This window comes from Stegodyphus dumicola, chromosome 5 (genome assembly GCF_044657685.1).
Source record: "Stegodyphus dumicola isolate Sdum_Otavi_A_Nest chromosome 5, ASM4465768v1".
NCBI classification, from domain to species: domain Eukaryota; kingdom Metazoa; phylum Arthropoda; class Arachnida; order Araneae; family Eresidae; genus Stegodyphus; species Stegodyphus dumicola.
This window is the reverse complement of record NC_140772.1, coordinates 74,356,917-74,377,965: the sequence shown is the minus strand read 5'-3', so window position 1 is coordinate 74,377,965 and position 21,049 is coordinate 74,356,917. Positions and strand designations below refer to the sequence as shown.

The 21,049-nt window shown below is 30.9% G+C and overlaps 1 long non-coding RNA gene across 1 annotated transcript; it reads left to right on the top strand.

Annotated features, from left to right (window-relative positions):
• Positions 1–6,287: 6,287 nt before the first annotated feature.
• On the top strand, positions 6,288–11,932 carry LOC146997141 (uncharacterized). The gene is made up of 2 exons (XR_015040999.1): positions 6,288–6,328; positions 11,772–11,932. It is a non-coding gene; the product is annotated as an uncharacterized LOC146997141 (long non-coding RNA).
• Positions 11,933–21,049: the final 9,117 nt, after the last annotated feature.

The window sequence follows — 21,049 nt, the reverse complement described above, 5'->3', positions numbered from 1 at the left end:
TTCCTTTTATAGCATTTTTGAACATCAGGTGTGATAGTGTTTGCACGAGCACATCAAGCGAGAAACAAACACATTAATTTCTTCATTTCTTTAAACTTAGACGACAGACTAGAACTTACCCTAATTTGTAGTGATAGTGAAAAATAACAAAATTCAGTAACATTAATCATTAATTTTATGATCAAGCAATTCAGATGGAATGACACAGTCAAAAAAAACCTGGAACAATCGATTAATTTCAAAACGTGTAAGAAGAAAAAATATTCATTCTTAAGTTATTTTAAAACTTTTTACGAATCTGAAAACTTTTAAAATTTTCAGCTTCCTTCAGATTGCCAATTTATGTCTCATGCTAAAGATATTCGTAATCGTCTGGAAATGATGAAATAAATGTTATTCTTTCATAAACACGGCAAAATTAAGTTCTATTTTCTAAGAAAAATACAGTCAAAAGTCGTTAATCCGGACTCGTCGGGACTTCGGCGATTCCAGATTATCGATTTTTTCCGGATTATAGATCATCAGTTTAAATTGCGTAAGATGGCATGCAGAAATTCTAAAATTAAAAATATGAAACCGTCATTTATGAAATAAAGAACAATTATGATCTAAAGGGTATCAAAATTTACAAAAAAAAGCTTAATATTTATTTGTTTACTTTATTAAACATTTCTTTCAATGTAAGTTGTTTAAGTTGCTTCGTTTTATGTGATAACACTTTCTCTTTAATTCTATAAACAGACATAATTTTTTGTTCAGTTACAAAGTTCCGCTGTTCAAGTCCCGTTAATTGCTGTGCCGAGAATATCGACTAACTTGTCAAACGAAATTTTTTCGTTTTAACTAACCTCTCTCCTCATTCTTCATGTTTTTATCCATTTTTTGCAGCAATTCCACTTTTTTTCATGGACATCGAAACATACTTTCGTTTTGGGAGCTCCAGATTCGGAAATTCTATTTGACATAATCGAAAGTTCAAGTTTACTTTTATAGTATTGTTCTTACAGTCTGCAAAAAATAATAAGCTGAATCCAATTCGAAAATTAAGGAACAACGCAATCATCAACATTAACTGAAATAGATAATTAGATAATTTTAGCTTATACCGTCCGTTATACATAAAACGCGCACGCGAAAACGTATTCTGCGCTTGCGCACACGCAAATGCGCAGTCGTAAGAGGTCTTACGCGCAAGCGTAAACGCCTATGCGCATGTGTCAACGCGGCGCATGCGCAGAAAGTTTTTAGCTTTGAGGTCCGGATTATAGATCATTCCGGATTATGGTGTCCGAATTAACGACTTTTGACTGTACATCAAATTTGTGCCCAACTTTAAGAATAATATCTCTGAAAAATCTTTGCCCTAATTGTTGAATAGAGCGTCACGAATCTGTTATAGTTATGATAGAATTACTAAACCTTTTGATTCATGCCCTAGAAATAATAAAAAACTAGAAAGGTAAGGCATCATCTTCTAGGGTTTATATGTATACGCTTAAATTCACTGAAATGTTCCGGTTTTGTGATTGACATTTTTAACTGCAAAGCTATTTTCATAATCATTGCCATTAAGCAGAATTTTACGGTCGATCTCAATGCAGCAATTCAATTACGTGATGATATTTTAAGAAAACTGTAAGAAAATCGTGACAATTTAGAAAACGTTTTCAGTGAAATTTGATCGCATTCGACCACAGTTCTTAAACAAATAAATGAAAAGTGGTTGAAGTTTCTTTTTCGCAACTGACAAACAAGAAATGTGTCGTTGTAACATTATGAAGGAATCCATAGAGTACTTTTTTACGAATAAATTTTTATGAATATAACTTTTTTTGGATGGGGTGATTGGTTTGATTAGTTATGGCAAAGCACACTAAGGCTATTTGCCTAAAGGAAGGGATGCCTTCGTGGAGAATTTTCTAACGGACACTGGCTTGTATATATTTTACAAATGGACGAAATCACGAAAACGACCATGTAGCCAGCCTGTTTGCCTGGAATCTAACCTAGGTCGGTACCAGATCAGCGGTTTCACCGCTTGGCCGCTGTTGAGCCATGGACTACATGATCTTGCACTTAACTGAACGTTTTATTAAACTTAAAGAAATATTAATTTTTTAATATGCTAATTCATCCCTAAAAAAGAAATTTCCTTTTCATTTTTAATATGAACAAAAACTCAAATTACTTTTAAATAAGCATTCTTTCGATTTGTGGGATTGTAATATTGGTATTTTAAATGCTAAATATCAACTTTAACAAAGAAAATTAAGTCAAGGGCAAAATGGTTTATCTACAGTAGAAGCTTTAGAAGTCTGCAATAAACGTATTCTTTCCTAATGGTTATAAACCTTTAAAAATCTTACCAACATTAATTATTGCAGTTTTCACTGAAGCAAAACGATCGTTTTTTCATTAAAAATACCTGCAACACTGTTTACGAAATAATACACATGAAATGCGCTTAAATGGATTATAGAGCTGTAAAAGAAGAACACGTTTCAAACATTCTTAAAAAGCAAACGTAGCATGAATATTATTGCACTCTATAACATAAAAAGCGCAGAACAATTATCCTCATGAGACGAAAATCGGTAGAAATGAGATACTTCTATTGAAAACGAAACCGTAACAGTATCGTAAGAGTTGAATGTTTTATTCAGGCAATACAGCTACGAGAGCAAACAAGCTGGTATTATCTAGCTGGGTATTGATTCGCAGAGTTAGAGGATATCTTCCTGCGGGATTGCTTGCCATAAACTTTCCGTTCGACGAATTAGATCAGCGCGAGCTAGAGATGGTCGGAGACGCCTGCTCATCAAAAGCCCAAACTTGCTCTATTGGGAAGAGATCTGACGATCGCCTCGATCGTTGAAGTAAGCACGAAGTGTCTCGTGAGCGGCTGTGGGTTATCCTATTGAAATGTAAACTCATGTGTCAGTGTAAGGAAACGCGTAGAATCTCGTCTACCTACCGGCGTGCCATTAGAGTGTCACTTTGATTGTCACGTGTTGACAATCAAAGGGGTCCGACTGGGAAATGAAATAGCACATCCTACCATAGTTCCTGGTCTATGGGGTTGTGTGGCAAATGGCAGTCAGGTAAGTATCCCACCACTATCCTGGACGTCTCCAGATGCATTTTCGCTTCTCAGCGGCGCTCAGTTCGAAGCGGAACTCATAGCTAAAGCAATTCGACTCCAGTCTGTGTGAACTCAGAGCCCTCGGGACCACTGCAGACGTGCCTAGTGGCGTGCAACGGTGAGTGACAGTCGGTGCAATGGTCTCCATTCATTAAGTGATCATTGAAGTCTCTGGTGTCACAGTTATACATCGGATTGTTGATAAGGATGCATCAGTAGCTGTGAGGGCCAATCAGACGATCACTCCGTTGTCGCTTTTTGTCGTCGCTTTCGCCCCATTGCTACCTTCTTGACTCTCTATACGGCCATAGTTCCCTTGTTCCTGCCTACATCGTCGAATGGTAGCATCGCTCCGACCGAAATGTCTAGCAATCCTGAGATTTGATCACTCTGCTTCTTCTAGTCCTAATATACGTCCTTTTCAAATGGTGACGTTTGCTCATATTATTCGCGAACGCGTCTGCGAGACTAGTACAGTCCACGTTGATCGACGGAACCACATTCGCATGGAAGTTTTATCTTATGGAAGTTATTCGCATGGAAATTATGTTTTATACACCAACCGAATTCCCATAGTAGCCTTTTATTTTGCCGACTAGGATCTCAGAACCTGTGTGGAGAGAGGTTATAACTTAATACTTCGATAGCTCAATTTTGGTACCTTCGGCTGAGGCCAGCTTCCTAGTGAGTTCCTAAGACCATTTCCACGTTCTTGCACTTTTTGAAGATACTAACTAAGCTTACTTACTAACCTAGTTATCTCGAAAATTTCATATTCATCTGGCTAACCTTCACAGTTTATTCCTGCACTGAAACCGTCTATGTTCTTTAAGGTTTACGCCTAAGCAACACAAATACTCTGATTAAAAAAACTAGAGTAACAGATTCATTCATACTGCTTCATGAACGTGATATGCAATGTTTGTTCACAGTTACGTTCATTTATATAACATCGGACATTGTTGTGTAAAATGTTGATTATTTATTATGTTCGAAGATTTTGATAACTCGCGGGGTTTTGCCTATTTAAATACATTTAATTTAAAATATTTGTCTTTCGCAAATTGAGAAGATTTCTAGTTTAACTAATCTTTGGTTAAATTGTACCATTGAATACTATTGCCAGGAAAATGGTAAAATTTCATACATAAATGATAATAAATGACATATTTTTAATATCTGGTCTGGTTTTTTATGCTCAATTTTTATACCTGGTCAAATTACTGGGCAATAAAATACAGTTTGCTTCTAAAGCACATGTAGTTAAACCACTTTTAAAACTTCGTTTCAAAGCCAGTACATTAAAATTTGGCATGAAAAAAATTCGCCTAAAAATTCATTATTACTAAGAAATTTCTTTGAATTAAATAAATCAAAATTTATCATGTAATATCGAATAATAGTATTTAAGTTATTACAAAAACATTGAATTTGAATTAAAAAACAGACATAACGCTTTTCTCAGCAACACTTACGCGTTAAGATATAGCATGATGATATTTAGGATTTTATACCAACAAAAAAAGTATTATTAATATCATTTCTATTATAATTACCACGATTTAATGATTACTCCAAAACATTTTTGGATTTAAATTCTAAGATGCAAAAAATGCTAATAAAAAAAATAAATAAATAAAAATAAAAAAAATTTAAAAAAAAAAACCACTTTGATTTTGCCAGTCTTAAGTCACATCTAATAAATATTAAAGAATTAATAATCCATTCTTTTAAGTTTCCCTTCCTTTTTAGAATTAAGTATGTGGTGTATAATGCATTTAACACATAGACCTTCCGTAGACCACGTTTTGTATTCTTCAAATCCATTTTTCATGAGCATATTCTTTTATCATCATCACTTGAAATATGTCTTCACCACTTAGTTTGAATTTCAATAATATTTTAACCCTCATTTCAAAAGATTTATTTACATATGTAAGGTTCCTCACTCCTTTTATCTAAGATGAACGTCGACGAGCCTAAAGAACTATGTAGCGAATTATCGCTGAGTTCAAACGACTAAAGACGTAGACTCGAGAGGGTTACAATACCCTTTATTTCATTCAAATAAGAATAACAGTCGGCCTCTTCTCGGGTTTACAGGAAGCCTCTACCCGGCCTTTAACTCAGAATCAGAAATAAGAAACTAAACAAGACTTAACCAACGCTAAATACAATTATCTAGCGTAGTTGGCCCTTTAATTTAAACTAGCTGGCGAGTATCAAAAGGCACATAATAAGACGGCCAAGCGTAACAGCTTTTAAGAGTGACTTAGCCCGAAAGAAAACACTCTCTACTAAGGATTCCTAGTTCCCTATCGAAGTTCCTAGTTATGCCGCGAGTAACATGCGTTTCGCATGTTTTTTCCGGCTGTCATTGTTTAGTTACGATAGGCGCTCCAGGTGAAATGAATACTGGAGGTGTAACCCGGTGGACAACACTGGAGATGAAGGGAAGGGGTGTGACTAGTTGTCACGTGATCCAAAGACGTCATCTGGTTGGTTGAGAGATAGTAAGTTCGTGATACTGAAAATCAATAATTATATACAAAATACAAAATAATGATACGATAAGATGCAAAAACATATATCAGAAGAACTACGTACATATTTATAGGAGAAATGTGCATATGAAGCGAAACTGAAAATGAGTCTCTGGTCACGTGGGTGGTCACACACCCAAGTCTCTATCGAAGTTAGTTGTACCTTCTTTAAATACAAACTCATTTGCATTCAAAGCGATTCTAGAAACTCATTCTGGTAGGGAGTTGTAAGTGGAAACAAGAATTGATAGGAAGGAGCTTTAGAATTAAAATAACTGTTATAAAATTTTAATATATCTTACACATTTTAAAAATTCATACAAAGCACAACATATAATATCTGTACCCATTCATTTTCACCTACCAGTGGTACACTGTAAAAAAAAAGTTCGCTCTTTACAGGCAAAATTTTTGTAAAGTTACAGAAATCAAAAAGTTACACAAGAATTTCCTGTAATGGTAACAGGTTGAAAGCAAACTGTGGCTGGAACAGCTAATTTGCCTGTAACATTACAGATAATGTTTCAGTAGCCACGCGGAAGAATCACGTGACTGACTGGAAATCAGCCAATCAGAAGAAAAGTGTTTGAAAGCTAGTTGCAGAAAAAAACATGGCTGAATGCATGTTGGTTGTATAGCGCAGGTAAGTAAGAAAATGTTTACAATTACGTTTGAAATATTTTTTGTTCATTTTATGCAGATTATTCTCATGCACTTTGCACTGTTATATGTAGTGAGTAAGTATTTAAACGTTTAAGCTTTGCGATTAATTAATATCAGTGTTCGTAATGAGTTGAAAGAGTGCAGAATATTTATTCCAAATGCAGATCTAATAGTAGTATTTTGTCATTGCGCATCCTATAAATTACGCCTTAAATTGCCCGTATTATTATTTATAACTAATTATTCCAAAATTTAATCACTGTTGTGGTATTTAATTGAAACGGTAATGTGGTTGTTGAAAACAAAATTAATCATGTTAGCGTTCGTTTGTAATCGTCTGACCAAAGAACGTTTGACATCTTTTTCCCGGCAGGCCTTGCGAGAAAAGTTTATGTAAACATTTAGAATTCTGAATGTAATGTATATATTTTTTTTTTGCTTACTAGGTTTAGTTTATTCTTTTTCTAGGATTACCTAATTAATTATCCTTGGTTTATAATTCAGTCTAATATGTTTATATACGAGTGTGTTATGAAGTAAAATTACAAAAACTTGAACAATGCGGTTTATTCTTTAGTGTAATAATATTATTTTTTCAATGGTATTAATTTCTTACGAATATGTTATAATTCCAAAATGAAGTAATTATATTGATTAAAAATATGTCGCATCATACTTTTCGTAATGTTTTGGTTTACTAACTAGATGCAACTTAATTATTCCATATATTTTAATATACCAATATCAACAGGGAAAAGATGGAAATGACCTAAAATATTTTTCTAAAAATTCGTTAAACTAGTTATAAAAGAAAACTAAAATTTTGTACATTATTTCCAAAAATATTCCATTAATATTTCATAAGTTACAAAATTTATTATATTGTATATATAACTTTAAACATTTAATGTAGAATTTATGTTGATTTTATTTTGCCCAATTTTAATACAGTTTTGAGGTATGATAGTCTTGTTACTAGGATAGCATGAATCTGCTAATACAAGTTTAATATATTTCTTGACAAATGTTTCTCTTATTCATGTAATATAATATATAAATCATAAAATAAGTTTTTTTTAAATAAATTATGATTGTGTATTGGAATTTAACACAATTCTGTATCTGTATGTTAGTATTAAAAATAAAATAATAATAAATTTTTAATGAAGCATTGATTTTAGGATTAACAACTGTAAATATATATATATACTCACACATGAATAAATGGAAATGCAAGTTACTTTTCCTTACAAAGCCGTCCATGAATATATACTTCCCTTTAGACTGATAGCCTTTGCATGCTTTGCCATATTCTATCAATCCAAATGATGCAAATATGCAGAAAATTTTACTTTCTTTGAAAGTTAATGCAGGAAATAAAATTCAGTGCATTTGTAAACTACATTAGTTCTCTTATAGCTTGGTATTTAATTGTCCAATGATTTACTAGTCCAAACTAATGCAGAATTCAGATATTGTTCAAATAAAAGAAAATTAATAAGGTCTGATTGTTAGACGTATATATGAAGATTTATTTTTTTAAATATTATTTTAAGTCAACTAAATTAATTTCAAATTTAAGTAAGTATTCATGCCTTTCAGTAGCATTATTTTTGGAAATCTTAAATTAAATAACTGAATGCAATATTTCTTGTTAATAAAAGAAAAGCAATGTTATGAAAGACTAGCAAAGTGGATTTGCAAGTTCTAATTACGAAAGGTCCCATGCTCTAAGGGGTCATTTTTAAAAATACTTAATTAAAAAAAAGTATTTAACGTAAAACTTCCAGCTTCACACATGTGCAATATTAATTCTATATATATTATCTCATTTTATTGATGAATTTCATAGCATTTCGTGTGACACTAGTAGAAATTATTTATTAAATTTTATGCAGTTTCTGATCTACGTTTTGATTTTGTTATTAATTACGTTAGGTTACATAAGATTTAAAATTATGTAAGGTACAAAAACTTTCTGCATCTATTAATATATGCTGAAGTGAATGAAATTATGCCAGTGAAATTTTTTAAAATCAAAAACAAATTTCTGTGGAAAATTAAAGTTATAAATTCTAAATGCAAACAAAGGAGTGAATTTGAAAATTATCAAATAAGCCAAAGTGTTGGTAATTTTTGCAGTTTTGCAGAAGAATTTTTATACTGTGCAGAATGGGAATATGATGTTTGGTTTTGTTAGTACAGTCAAAAGTCGTTAATCCGGACTCGTTGGGACTTCGGCGATTCCGGATTATCAATTTTTCCGGATTACAGATCATCAGTTTAAATCTGATAAGATGGCATGCAGAAATTTTAAAATTAAAAATATGAAACCGTTTTTTATGAAATAAAGAACAATTATGATCTAAAGGGTATCAAAATTTACAAAAAAAAAAAAAAAAAAAAAAAAAAAAGCTTAATATTTATTTGTTTACTTTATTAAACATTTCTTTCAATGTAAGTTGTTTAAGTTGCTCCGTTTTATGTGATAATACTTTCTCTTTAATTCTATAAACAGCCATAATTTCTTCTTCAGTTACAAAGTTCCGCTGTTGAAGTCCTATAATTGCTGTGTCGAGAATACCGACTAATTTGTCAATCGAAATTTTTTCGTTTTCAATAACCTCTGTATCACTTTCCTCACTATCGGAAGCGAATTATATTGACGAGGAATTTGATTTAAATCATAAACAAGACGGAGTAGATCGAGATGAAATACTACATTTAGTAAGGAATTATAAGCCAAATAAAATAAAAACATCTGCCCTGAAGATAAGGATTGCTGACAGATGAACATCCAATACATTGCGCGCCGCGGCGTCTTCCCCCCCCCCCGCCGCACAGTAGCGTGAAATTGATAAACAGCAGATTTCTGAATGGTTAGATAAACAAAGGATTATGCCTTTATCCATTTTTTTGCAGCAATTCCACTTTTTGTTTAATGGACTTCGAAACATACTTTCGCTTTGTAGATCCTTTACATATTAGTAAATATATATCGGAAATTCTATTTGACATAATTGAAAGTTCAAGCTTACTTTTATAAAATTGCTCTAACAGTCTTCAAAAAATAATAAGCCGGATCTAATTCGAAGATTAAGGAACAACGCAATCTGTAACATTAATTGAATTAGATAATTTTAGCTTAGCTTATACCGTCCGTTATACATTAAATGCACATGTGTAAACGTATTATGCGCATGCGCACACGCATATTCGCAGCCGTAAAGGTCTTACGCGCATGCCTCAACGCGACGCATGCGCAGAAAGTTTGTAGCTTTGAGGTCCGGATTATAGATCAAACTGAAGTATTGCAACTTAAACACGTAATTTAGCTTAAAATTTATTTGAACTTAATTTTCTAATTTATTTTGATCATGTATACTTCATGTGTCATAAGTCTTTAAAATGAACTTAATTCTCATCCTATTTATTAACACAAATTTTTTAAAGAAGAAAAAGTCACATTTGTTTTGCTTAGTTGCCCACGAAAATTAAAAAAAAAAAATATTTGCATAATTATCCCCCTTTTAATGCATTTAAGAAATGAATATCCCAAGATTTTAAAATGGATTTATCGACATAATGATATATGGAGAGGAGTTATGTTTACTTGCAGACTTTTTTCCTCCTTTTTACTAATACTATAGTATGAAAATCAAGGGGGAAATTAAGCAATAATTTAATTTTGAAGGATGTGATTACAGTAAGACCATAACCAATCAAAAATATTCATGAATGAACTACTGGTAACTATCATAGTATTATTATATAAAAGAAACCTACATTCCAATAAGAATGTTTAGTAACATTAGCATTTCAGTATCTGATAATAATAATCTTCATTCCTACTTCCCTATACCTTGAATTTCATTCTTATTATTGCCCAATGCTATTCCCTAGACCTCAAAGCATTTAATGCATCTGGAACTGCAATTTGTGCCGTCTTCTACAGCATGTAATCACCACTCCGTTTGTACTACCACGAGCAATGATCTTCAGAATTACCGTATTGCGTTGCATATTCCATCCCACCCAGCTTTAGAACCAGATTTTGAAAATTAAAAAAAATATTTGCATAATTTTCCCCCTTTTAATGCATTTAGAAAATGAATATACCAAGATTTTAAAATGGATTTATCGACATACTGATTGTTTTCGTCATACTAACAAAGGCAAACTTTAGTACACTAAAGGCCCCGTTGAATCTTTCTCTTCTAACTGTTGAATATTATGTCAGCCTAATACAAAAAATGATCTATGATAGTGAAAGGAAATACCAACTGCCATTCACTGTGCAATTTTGCCATATCAGCTGCATATTCATCTTCTCTAATTATTTATGTATGATCTGAGGCTTAAGGAATTGCAAGAACAACAATGAGAATGAGAGAAATTCAAATTATAAAGAAATGAGATAACTTATTAGATGTTGCAATTATGTGTATTCATATTGAAATAGAGGTTTCTTTTAAAGAAATAATATTGTGATAGTAGTAGTTTATACATGATTACTTTTCATTTGTTATATTCCTACTGTGACTGTGTCCTTTGGAAATTAAATTATTCGTTTAATTTTTGCCTCTCAATTTTCGGAAGATAAAATTAGTAAAAATAAGTGGGAATATAGCATCAAGAGCATTAGATATCCCCATTTTCTTGAAGCTGTTCACTATTATTGTTTCATAAATAATAGGCCATGCACCCAAAATCCACCAGCAAATCAGTTAGTAAGATGAAAACGACCACTATGCAGACGAAAAATTTAGGGTAAATTGTTTTGCGAGCGCCTAAGAGAGACAAACATTACCTAAATCATTAAAACAATTTCAGAATCCTGTTGCTAAAAGAAAGCTTGGAGGAAAATGTTGTCCGAGTCCCAGTGATTCATTTGACCAATATGTAATATTGTTTTAGAAATTTAAGGTAATAAATATAATATTTTTCGAATGCTAAAACAGTTCGGGAAATTTATTCAAGTTCTGAATTCTGAATATAAGTATACTGTATATTATATTTAATAACTATGGTGGCTTCATTTATGAAAAGATTTGCATATTGGCTGTTTTTGTACAATGAACCTTCTCTAAGCTAGCTATGCGTGATTCCTGAAGATTTTGATCTTTAATGATATTGGGCATCTTAGAGAAGTTATGTTTACTAATTAGTTATTTTATGAGGAATGCTGGTTAAATTTAAAAAGTGATTGACTGAGGTAGCTTGTAGTAATGAGACGGTTCACTGTAATGCAATTTTTTAAAGTATTTAAGCTGTTCCTGATTACTTAAGATATTATAAAGAAATATGATTAAAAGTGTTATATGAGCACATGTTTAAAACATCTATTAAAATAATTTTTATAAGCTTTTTAAGAGCATGATTATGATTATGATTTTAAAAGGAATGTTTTTTTCTTTATTTAGGAGACATGGTTTACAAAGAAGGGGAAAAACCATTCATTTTTTCCAAGCAGTCGAAACGAATTTTTATGAAATGTTATATTGTGTTATTTTTTAATTAATTCTTTTTTTAAGGTTTTATGTAAAGTTTATGAATTAAGTAATAAATTATTTTTACTTCTGTATTTTAATTAGCATATTATTTGCTTCATAATGTTTCACAATAAAATTATGAATTCAATAAACTTCATAATTAACATGCTGTAATATATATAGAGAGAGAGAGCATAAAGTTTGTTTTCTGTTGTCACATGTATATTTCACAATTTTGTATGCAAATCTCGAAATTTATAATAACTAAGAATACTTTTTAGTATCACTTTCTAAATGGTAATTATTAAGCTTAAAGTTTTATTACATATCACGTTTGTAAAAAATTATAGGTAAAATTAAATGCATTAAATTTTAAGTTAAACTGAAGTATTAATTTTTGAAACAAAAAGGCATAATTGTATTAAGCATCAAGAATTTTAATGGAAGCAAGGCTTTAAAAATTAAGGTCAGTTGGTGAAGTTTTATGCTTATTTAAAAAGCATGATATTAGGTTTTTAATGAAAGACTTCTATCTGTTAATTCAAAGGAAATTATTTGTAGGTAGGGTAAAAACGTTATGCAGTTGCCATCTATTACTTCAAACAATAGCAGACTGTTGTCAAACACTGAGTGCAGATAAGAATAAAAAGGTTAGTTGGACGTTGTAATTCAAGCTTATGAACAAAATTTTGAATTCCTTGTAGTAACAAAATAAAGTTCATTGCTATGTTGAATTCTTTAATTTACTGAAAATGTCATTGTTTAGAAGGAGAGAATATAATATTTTTGAAACATAAAGAACAGCTGGTCTGAGTTCTTCATAGAAATATTTCACAAAATGTCTTTTATTGTAATAATATGATCATATCAACATGCAACACGTTTACTCATATAAGTTAAATCTAAAGGAACATGTGTCTATTTTAACTAAAATTACTAAAAAGAAAGTTCTAGAACATATCTTAATAATTGACACTAAAACATGCAAATAAAGCAATTTTTGTTTTTTTTTCAGCTATTTTACAGGCCAAATATAAATTCCAGATGACTTTCCATTATTTTATGTAAAGGATATACATGTAATTTAATGTAAGGAATAGCATATCAATTTGAATTCAAATTAAGCTCATATCGATTATTAATCAAAATGATATATATACCTACAGATATCATTGCTTTATATGCATTTCAATGTATTTTATTATAATAAGCATTATTTTAGACCAAAAATCTATTACTTTTATAGACATATCCTTTAGTATTTCATCTATGAAAAATATATTCTACACACATAATTACTTAGTGGGATATTAGAAGGAAATAATCTGAAACCTTTACAGATACAACCATTGGAATTTTACGTAAGAAAAGTATCTTCTACTCACATAATAACGTGTTGTAATAATACAAGCAAATAACCTGTAACGGTTACAGATATATCTGCTGAGATCTTACATGAGAAAAACATGTTCTTTTTACATAATTATTTGATGTAATATTACACGCAAATAATCTGTAACCATTACAGATATATCGTTTGGGATTTTACATGAGAAAAATATGTTCTACTTACATAACTATATGCTGTGATATTACAAGAAAAAGATCTGTAACCATTACAGGCAAAACTCTTGTAAAGTTACAAAGAAAACACCTGTTGCTGTTACTCAAATAACCCATGGCATCCCAGTTTCCATGAGTTTTCTTAGTAACTTTACAGATTTTGTTTTACAGTGTAGAGTGCGTAGGACAGCAGAATGGTGACAATTGTTCTCAACGAAAAGTCGGATGCATGAATTTTTGAGTTTTCCCATATGGAACACAAAATATGTGTCCAATTTCCCTTGGCAATTCCTCCAAGAAGGCATCTCTAAGATAGTTTTCGTTCGTTTTATTATAATCACTCATTCGACTAACTAACTATGCATCATCATTGCCTCCCTCTATATTAAAAAACAATAAATATGAAGCAGAATGTATAAGAAGTGTAAATTTAACAGAAGATGGAAATAAATGTAACATTTTTTAATAAAAGTTTTTCTGTTGTTAATCATCTGACCTACTCAAAGCTAACACGTAACATAAGCGCATTTTTAGAAGTCTTTCACTAGTTTTTGGAGTTCTCCTCCTTCTTCTTGTTCAGTTGTTGCAACATTGAAAGCAAATAATCGCTATCAGCACACTGAAGTAAAATACAAAGAGGTTATTTTTTTCCCATTTCAGTTCTCGGTTATCTTTTGTCGTGTGGAAGGATTATCGCATAAAAGAAACTTAAATGCTAATGGAATGAAATAGTTTAAGAAGAATCATGTAATGTAGAGATTAAATGGTTCCCCTATTATTTGTTTGAATTCAGCACAACTGGATAAATTTTATTAGTCTTTTTTCATGTATTCCATTAATGGGATAAAAGTAAATGATATAAAAAATGTATTTAAAGTACTAATGCTGCAATGACTAAATTGTAAATGAAAACCTGAATAAATACTACCTTTAATCATTTTCGAACGATATTCCTTTACAAATTTTAAAAAATGTTTATAATTTTTTAAATTATAAGATAACGTAGCTTCTTGATAAAAAATTGTTTCAGTTTTATACAGAAAATAATTATCCTTGTGATTTTTTCTAATTATGGATTGATGATATAAATATTTTTATGTACTTTTCGATTCCACATCTCCTCGTTTGGATTCATATAATACCTTCAAAGAAACAAATAGCATATAAAAATATTTTTAAAAAGCCTTAATTAACATCACTCGATTTAATATATTGGCTAACTATCCAACTTCAATACATATGGAGACACCAAAGACGCAGAGCAAGCCGAAAAATATGATCGAAAGAGATTACTTTCGGCATTCTCTTTCTTTGCTCCGGTGCTTGCTTCCAAATTTTTTGAGTCGTAGTATTCGAGGATGTTACCTGGTATACCGCGATATATGTCAACATGTTAACTTACTTTTATGTGCAACTTACCCAGGGGCCACGATCGATGAAACATCAGAATGCAAATTCTGGTTACAACGTGAACTAATTCATACAGAATTTAATATGTTTAAATTTAAGCATAGTTTTCTCTAAAGGCGTTAAACTTCTTAAAGTTTTAGAGAAAAATTCAGTTTAGCTAGAACCGAGGGATTTTTCCCATCCTACCAACCACTCGCGACTTCAAATTTTGGCTCTACTGCAGCGGGCAGCTATGGACTTCTTCCTTAACTTTCAACATTGAATAGATGTTTCGATCGAAGGAAGAGACAAAGAATTTCGGCTTCGTTTTAAGCTTAATTTTTTCTTAATTGTTTCTTACACCTTTAATCAAAACGCTAGTGTAAACATTGCTTTAAACTCTGCATGGAAGCAAGGTTTGGCACCTTTGCAGAGTTTAGACTTCTTCTCTTAGAAAAACGCTCTAAGTTATTACTCTTTTTTCGTGGGCTGGAGAGAGTTTAAGGAAGAATTTGAATGGATAGAGCTTAATCTATAACTAATTCGATCAAATGGTGGACGAAGAGGCTGCCTTTATTTCTGAGAACCGGAGGTTTTAAAAATTGTTGCACGAGAAGCAGAAATAGAACTTTTCTATTTTATTCAAATTTGGAAGGAAAACATAAATAAATCTCACCCTAAAGCTTACGAGCTTCGGGCTCTTATTCGAACTGTAGCTCGGTTCCTCTCGTCTTTTGAACAGGTCGGTGATTGAGAAGGAGTTTCGCTAAAGAGAAAACAAAGGTGAAGAATTCCCAACTTTGTCTTATTAAGAGCATTGGTTTGAGGTCCTTGTATACCGTTAAGGAAACGATCTCTATTGCCTCGGTCTACCTGGTCTCAGCGTGGCTTAAGATCCGATTCATAAGCACATCTTTGTTCTCTGGTATCTTCTTGCTGTCATTTTCTTCGACAACCATGAATGAGTTAGACTTGCTTTGTAGCATATCACTCTCGCTAAAAATAACGAAATCAAAGCCGAAAATCTGAGGATCCTGAATATTGTTCAAAAGTGAATAATGAAAGGTGCCACTGCGTTCTTCTCTTCACAAACTGACGGATTTTTACCTTGAAAAAACAATCATAGGGAGATGGCTGATTCTGCTGAGGCTCAACGAGGGAGATTTTTGTATTCCTACTGTGAGTTGTCTTTGCTTTACATTCTTATATCATTTTTTTCATTATTAAATGAGGGTAATTTTATTTTATCTTAAATTAATTGACATAAAATTAATTTTGTAACTGAGAGTAAATGGATTGTACTTTAGTGATTTTACATATTTCAATGCAAACGGAATTTGGTTAATTGCAATTTCTTGTAGCAAATTGATAAGAATTCGCAATGTGTAGCTTAAGTATTTTAATACTGAAAAAAAATTGAATATGCAAGATTTTAGGGTGTTTTGTAATCCAAATTAACTTTATTTAAGTAAAATAAAGGCAAATACATATTTCAGTTTGGAAACAAAAAGTAGAAATGCTCGAGAGTAATTTAAAATAATCATATCTTATGTTTAAGTCTGTAACCCATTTTTAATACCAATTACTCTTATAATAGAAATAACTTGGAATATAATTTAACCATGGATATAGGGTTAGTCTGCCTAGCTATCTTATGATAATATATAATTAATAAATATGTTTTAATTGTAAATTTTCGTTTATTTTTTATTTTAACAGTGATCTAACATGTCCTCATTCTATCCTTAGGGAAACATGGATATTCTAAAGAATCTTTATAACATATTGCGGTTTAGCTGTAGAATGAGTTAATTATGGATATTTGAAATTACGATTTAATTTATTTTCATTTTATGTGAACCGGTTATTGAATTAGTTCATGTGTGGATAATCCTTCTCTTTTGTCTTGATGAGTTTTGCATTTGTTTTTCAATGATACGAGTTTGTGGCTATCTGTAGAGTTTAGGAATTATTATGTATTGATAATTTAGGAGATATATCGTTTCAAAACAGTCAGAATAGAGACTTTAAAGGCTATTGCACTTTAAAGAAAGACGACATTTTTTAATTTTTGAAATTCGTTTTTTATTTAAAAATATGCATTTTGATTTTATACCAAGGCTCCAGAAAAGAATTTTGTCACTTTATTTTGAATGATACTGACTTGAAAAGTTTGAATTTTAAATTGGTTTAAATTACTTTTCAAAGATGATAAATTATTCTAATTTAGTTAAATAAAGGTCACCATATTTCAGGTTCTAATTGAAGTCATTTTAATATTTAGCAGGCACCAGTTATTCAGATTAATTAACAAAAAATTTAAATTATTTTATTCAGTATTATTTAATTTTTTTCCAACAGTTAGGGCTTAATTAAGTAATAAAAAAGCTACTCATAAATAAATTTACAAATTTCTCAATTAATAAAATTTATTTAATAAAATTCCAGGCAAAATATTATTAATCGCCGCTTTTTAGTACTCTCCTACATTTTAAATGTATTAACGAAATGTTAAATATTGACCTCTGTTCACTGTCAGATGGCTTACCTTTAAATTTGATGTTTTTATCTTCAAGCTGCTTGGAAAATTTTGCAGTATGGATGTTCGAAAACTTGTATAAAACTTTCAACTTTTGACGTTCTAGAATACGTTCTAGTTTCTAGAATGTAAAGTTCTGTTAAAAGAACACACTGTTTTATTTCAACGCATTGCTTGAATTTTTAATGGTTGAGTAGTAAACAAAAAATGAAAGAACTTAACATAATTTTAAACAGTTGTAAAAATTAAGTGCTAAATAGTTAAAACTTTATTATAGTGGTTATGAAGGAAACCAAAATGTAACATTTTTTATACTTACTATCCCATATAATTTCTGAAACATATGATCTTTCAGTTGCGTTAATCATTGCAATAAATTTCGAACTTCATTGAGGTTACCCAGAAACGTATATTATACTGACGGTCGTTCTACACTAACATCATACTGTTATCGAATTCATCTTGGGTATATGAAACTCTCTATCTCATGCCGTGTAAACTTAATTGTGACTCTGGTATATATATCTCTCTCTAATATGGACGATTTCAGACATTGTGATGAGACGTATATTATTAATTTCGCTATCCATCATATTGCAGTTAAATATTCGAAGATCTACTTATTGCTCAGGTGATTTGCCGTCATTTATTTATCGAAATTTATTGACCCTTTCTAGCGAAAATGAACCCTAAACAAATGATAAACTTTAACTAATATGGCAAACATCCGCTCTTAATCAAATATTCAAAACAAATGAACTACAATTTTATTTTAAGATAAAATGAACTCAATAGTTTTTATTGATATAAAGAAATACAGAAAATAAAACCTTATACGTTTAAAATGAGATGTTCAAAATGGTGAGCTAAAGGTTAAGAAACAAATTTACTATGATATTGTTTTATCACAAATTAACACTACGTGGGGACATATTTAATAAAAAAATTATTTTACTTCTTCAAAACGTATATTTGTTAACGTGTTCATTTACCGCACTGGATACCTTTTGCTTACACTTTGCAACAATTATTTCCCTCAAGTGGAAATGTTTTTGTATTTTGCCAATTCTCTTCCTGAAAATATTAAACCGTTTTTTGAGATATTGAAAAACACCAGAACAATAATCTCAATAAAACCAAAGCTGAAACAATGAAATTAAAAACCTAAAAGCTATGCATTTATATATATATATGTAAATTATATGTGTATTAAACATAAAAAAGGAACTGCTTTCTACAGTTGTTAAAATGTTAGAAAGGTACCAAAAACGCTGAGCAGTTTTTGCATTTTAATAAAAAAACCATCATTTTTATTTCTGTTTTACATTATTTAATTCCATTTTGATTTATTAAATTATTTTAAAGGATTTCTTTTATTTCAAGTTAGATGATTTATTATGGCAAACCATTAAGTTATAATTACTTAGCAAGGGTAGCCTTCGAGGCGGTCTTTCTAAAGGAAGCCTTGGTTCACTAAAATAACAATTGGAAGGTAGTTACTAAAGCAAAATTGTAAACGTTCCGCAATAAGAATCAGGTCAGAGAAGCGATTAACCTGCATTCAGTTATTTACCAGTAGGCCACTACTTGTGCAACTGTTTACCTCTCCGAGATTTGCCAAATATCTTCTGTTTTCACTCGAGCTTCAACAGATTTCTCTTTTGAGATAATTTCTGTCTTAATGCAAAAGTTACAAAGTCCAATTTTTTTAATTAAAAAAATTAAGGCAAAAAAGGATGTGATAACTAATAATAAAACTGAACATATTTCTTCTAAACAGATTTTAAAAGTAATCCTAGCCTATTTTTCAAAAATAATTAAGTGATAAAAATTATCCGAAAAATCCAAAATCGGTTGTTATCTTTCTTAGACTTAAATTTTGAATTATAATCAATATTGTGAAAATGATAAAATATCATTATTTTTCAGCATTCAAACTCTGGTCTTCTGTTAAATTTATTGACAGTAAAAAGGTTACATTAAAATACCTATCGCAACTAACTAATTTTTGGCCATTTCTCCCAAAGTGATCGGTTTGGATTATTAGATTACGATAAAGTACACTAGGGTTATCTGCCGAAAAGAAGAGATGTCTTCGTGAAGAACTTTCCAAGAGGAAATGGCTCGTATTCATCTTACACTTGGGGAAAAATCACAAACGCACTTATGCAGCCAGCCCGCTTTGCCGTGGTCTAAAAGTGATCACGTTTTCTGACATTATACGTATGTAATATATTCTGTTTGTAACTTACAGCATCTTTAGATCTTCCAGGTTATAAAAACCGATTCTTCGGTTTCTTCTAAAACAAAAAAATTAATTAAAAATATTAATTAATAATTAATTATTAATTAATTAATAAATAATAAAAATTAATTAATAATATATAACAAAAAATATTAATTAGCTAATTTTTATGATTTTTATTAGTAGCGCATCAAGTTACAAATTGACAGCAGCCAAGCGAAAACTGTCTTTCTTCGGAAATTACGCGTTTTCGTTTGGAAGTATTTTTCCAGCATTCATCAAATAGTTCAACTGTTTTCTTTTCTTATCATTTTTGGAAAACTTTTGTGTTAGTACACTACTGTACTCTCAGTGTCACTGTATAAACGAAAATAACTCTACTAGTAACATCAGCAGTTCAACTTAAAACGGACTGGATTGTTTGGATTATAGCAAAGTACTCGAAGGGCTGAGGGTATAATGTCTTCGTGGAAGACCTTTTTAATGCTGCTATCACACATCCGTTCGTTTCGGAAGAACAACTGTTTGGAACAATTTTTCTGCTTTGTCACAACAGCCAATCACCACTCATCACTTCGGGGTTAACATGTAAAGGGGAAACTGGTTCTTCCTTACAAACAAGCTGATAGCTGATTTGTTGAAAACTAACAACTCGCAATTTTTTTTCGAAAGGAAGAAAAACATCGCTCGTCTTTCTTCCAATAGTAAGCCAGGCAGAAAAATTGTCCGAAGCAGTTGTTCATATGAAACAATGTATGTGTGACATGGGCTTAAGGGAAATTAGATTCTATTCACATTACACGTGGGAAAAGCGACATCATATCTTTGTAGCTAACCCGTTCGGCGAGATTTGAAATCGCCCATAGGTGGGATCAATATTTAGCGGATTTTTACCGCTTGGCTATTTGTGGGAACAACTACAAACGGGTTAAATTGTATTGTGGGTCTTATGGTGGATACCCTGAAAGGTTATCATGCGCTAAAAACAGGTGAGTATATTTCATTTTATATAAAAACAGAATACAATATAAAAACTGTATTAAAACGTTTTTCATGACAACTTATTAATGTTGTAGTAAACAAATAGATAAAACATGAAGGATGAGTACGGTATAAAATCTAATAAAAGCACATTTTCTTTGTATTATGTATGCTGCATGTATTATGATGTATGTACAGCACGTATTACAATACATGTTGTATATAATAAATGGTTTGAAAGTAAATACAGATTAGATAATAAAATGCAGTGTCTTTTAACTACAGAAATAAATTAACACTAATATCTTTTCCCACTAAACTGCCTAGAGTTACATGACAGCTACTAAAATATTTCAGAAGACGTTTATAAATATTTGAGCAGTCTATTAAGAAGTGACGCACTCATGGAATCTCATTATAAGTTGACCAAATAGGTTCAATTTCATATTTTAAAAAGTAACTATGGGCAACCTTCAAAATGATCAGTTCTAA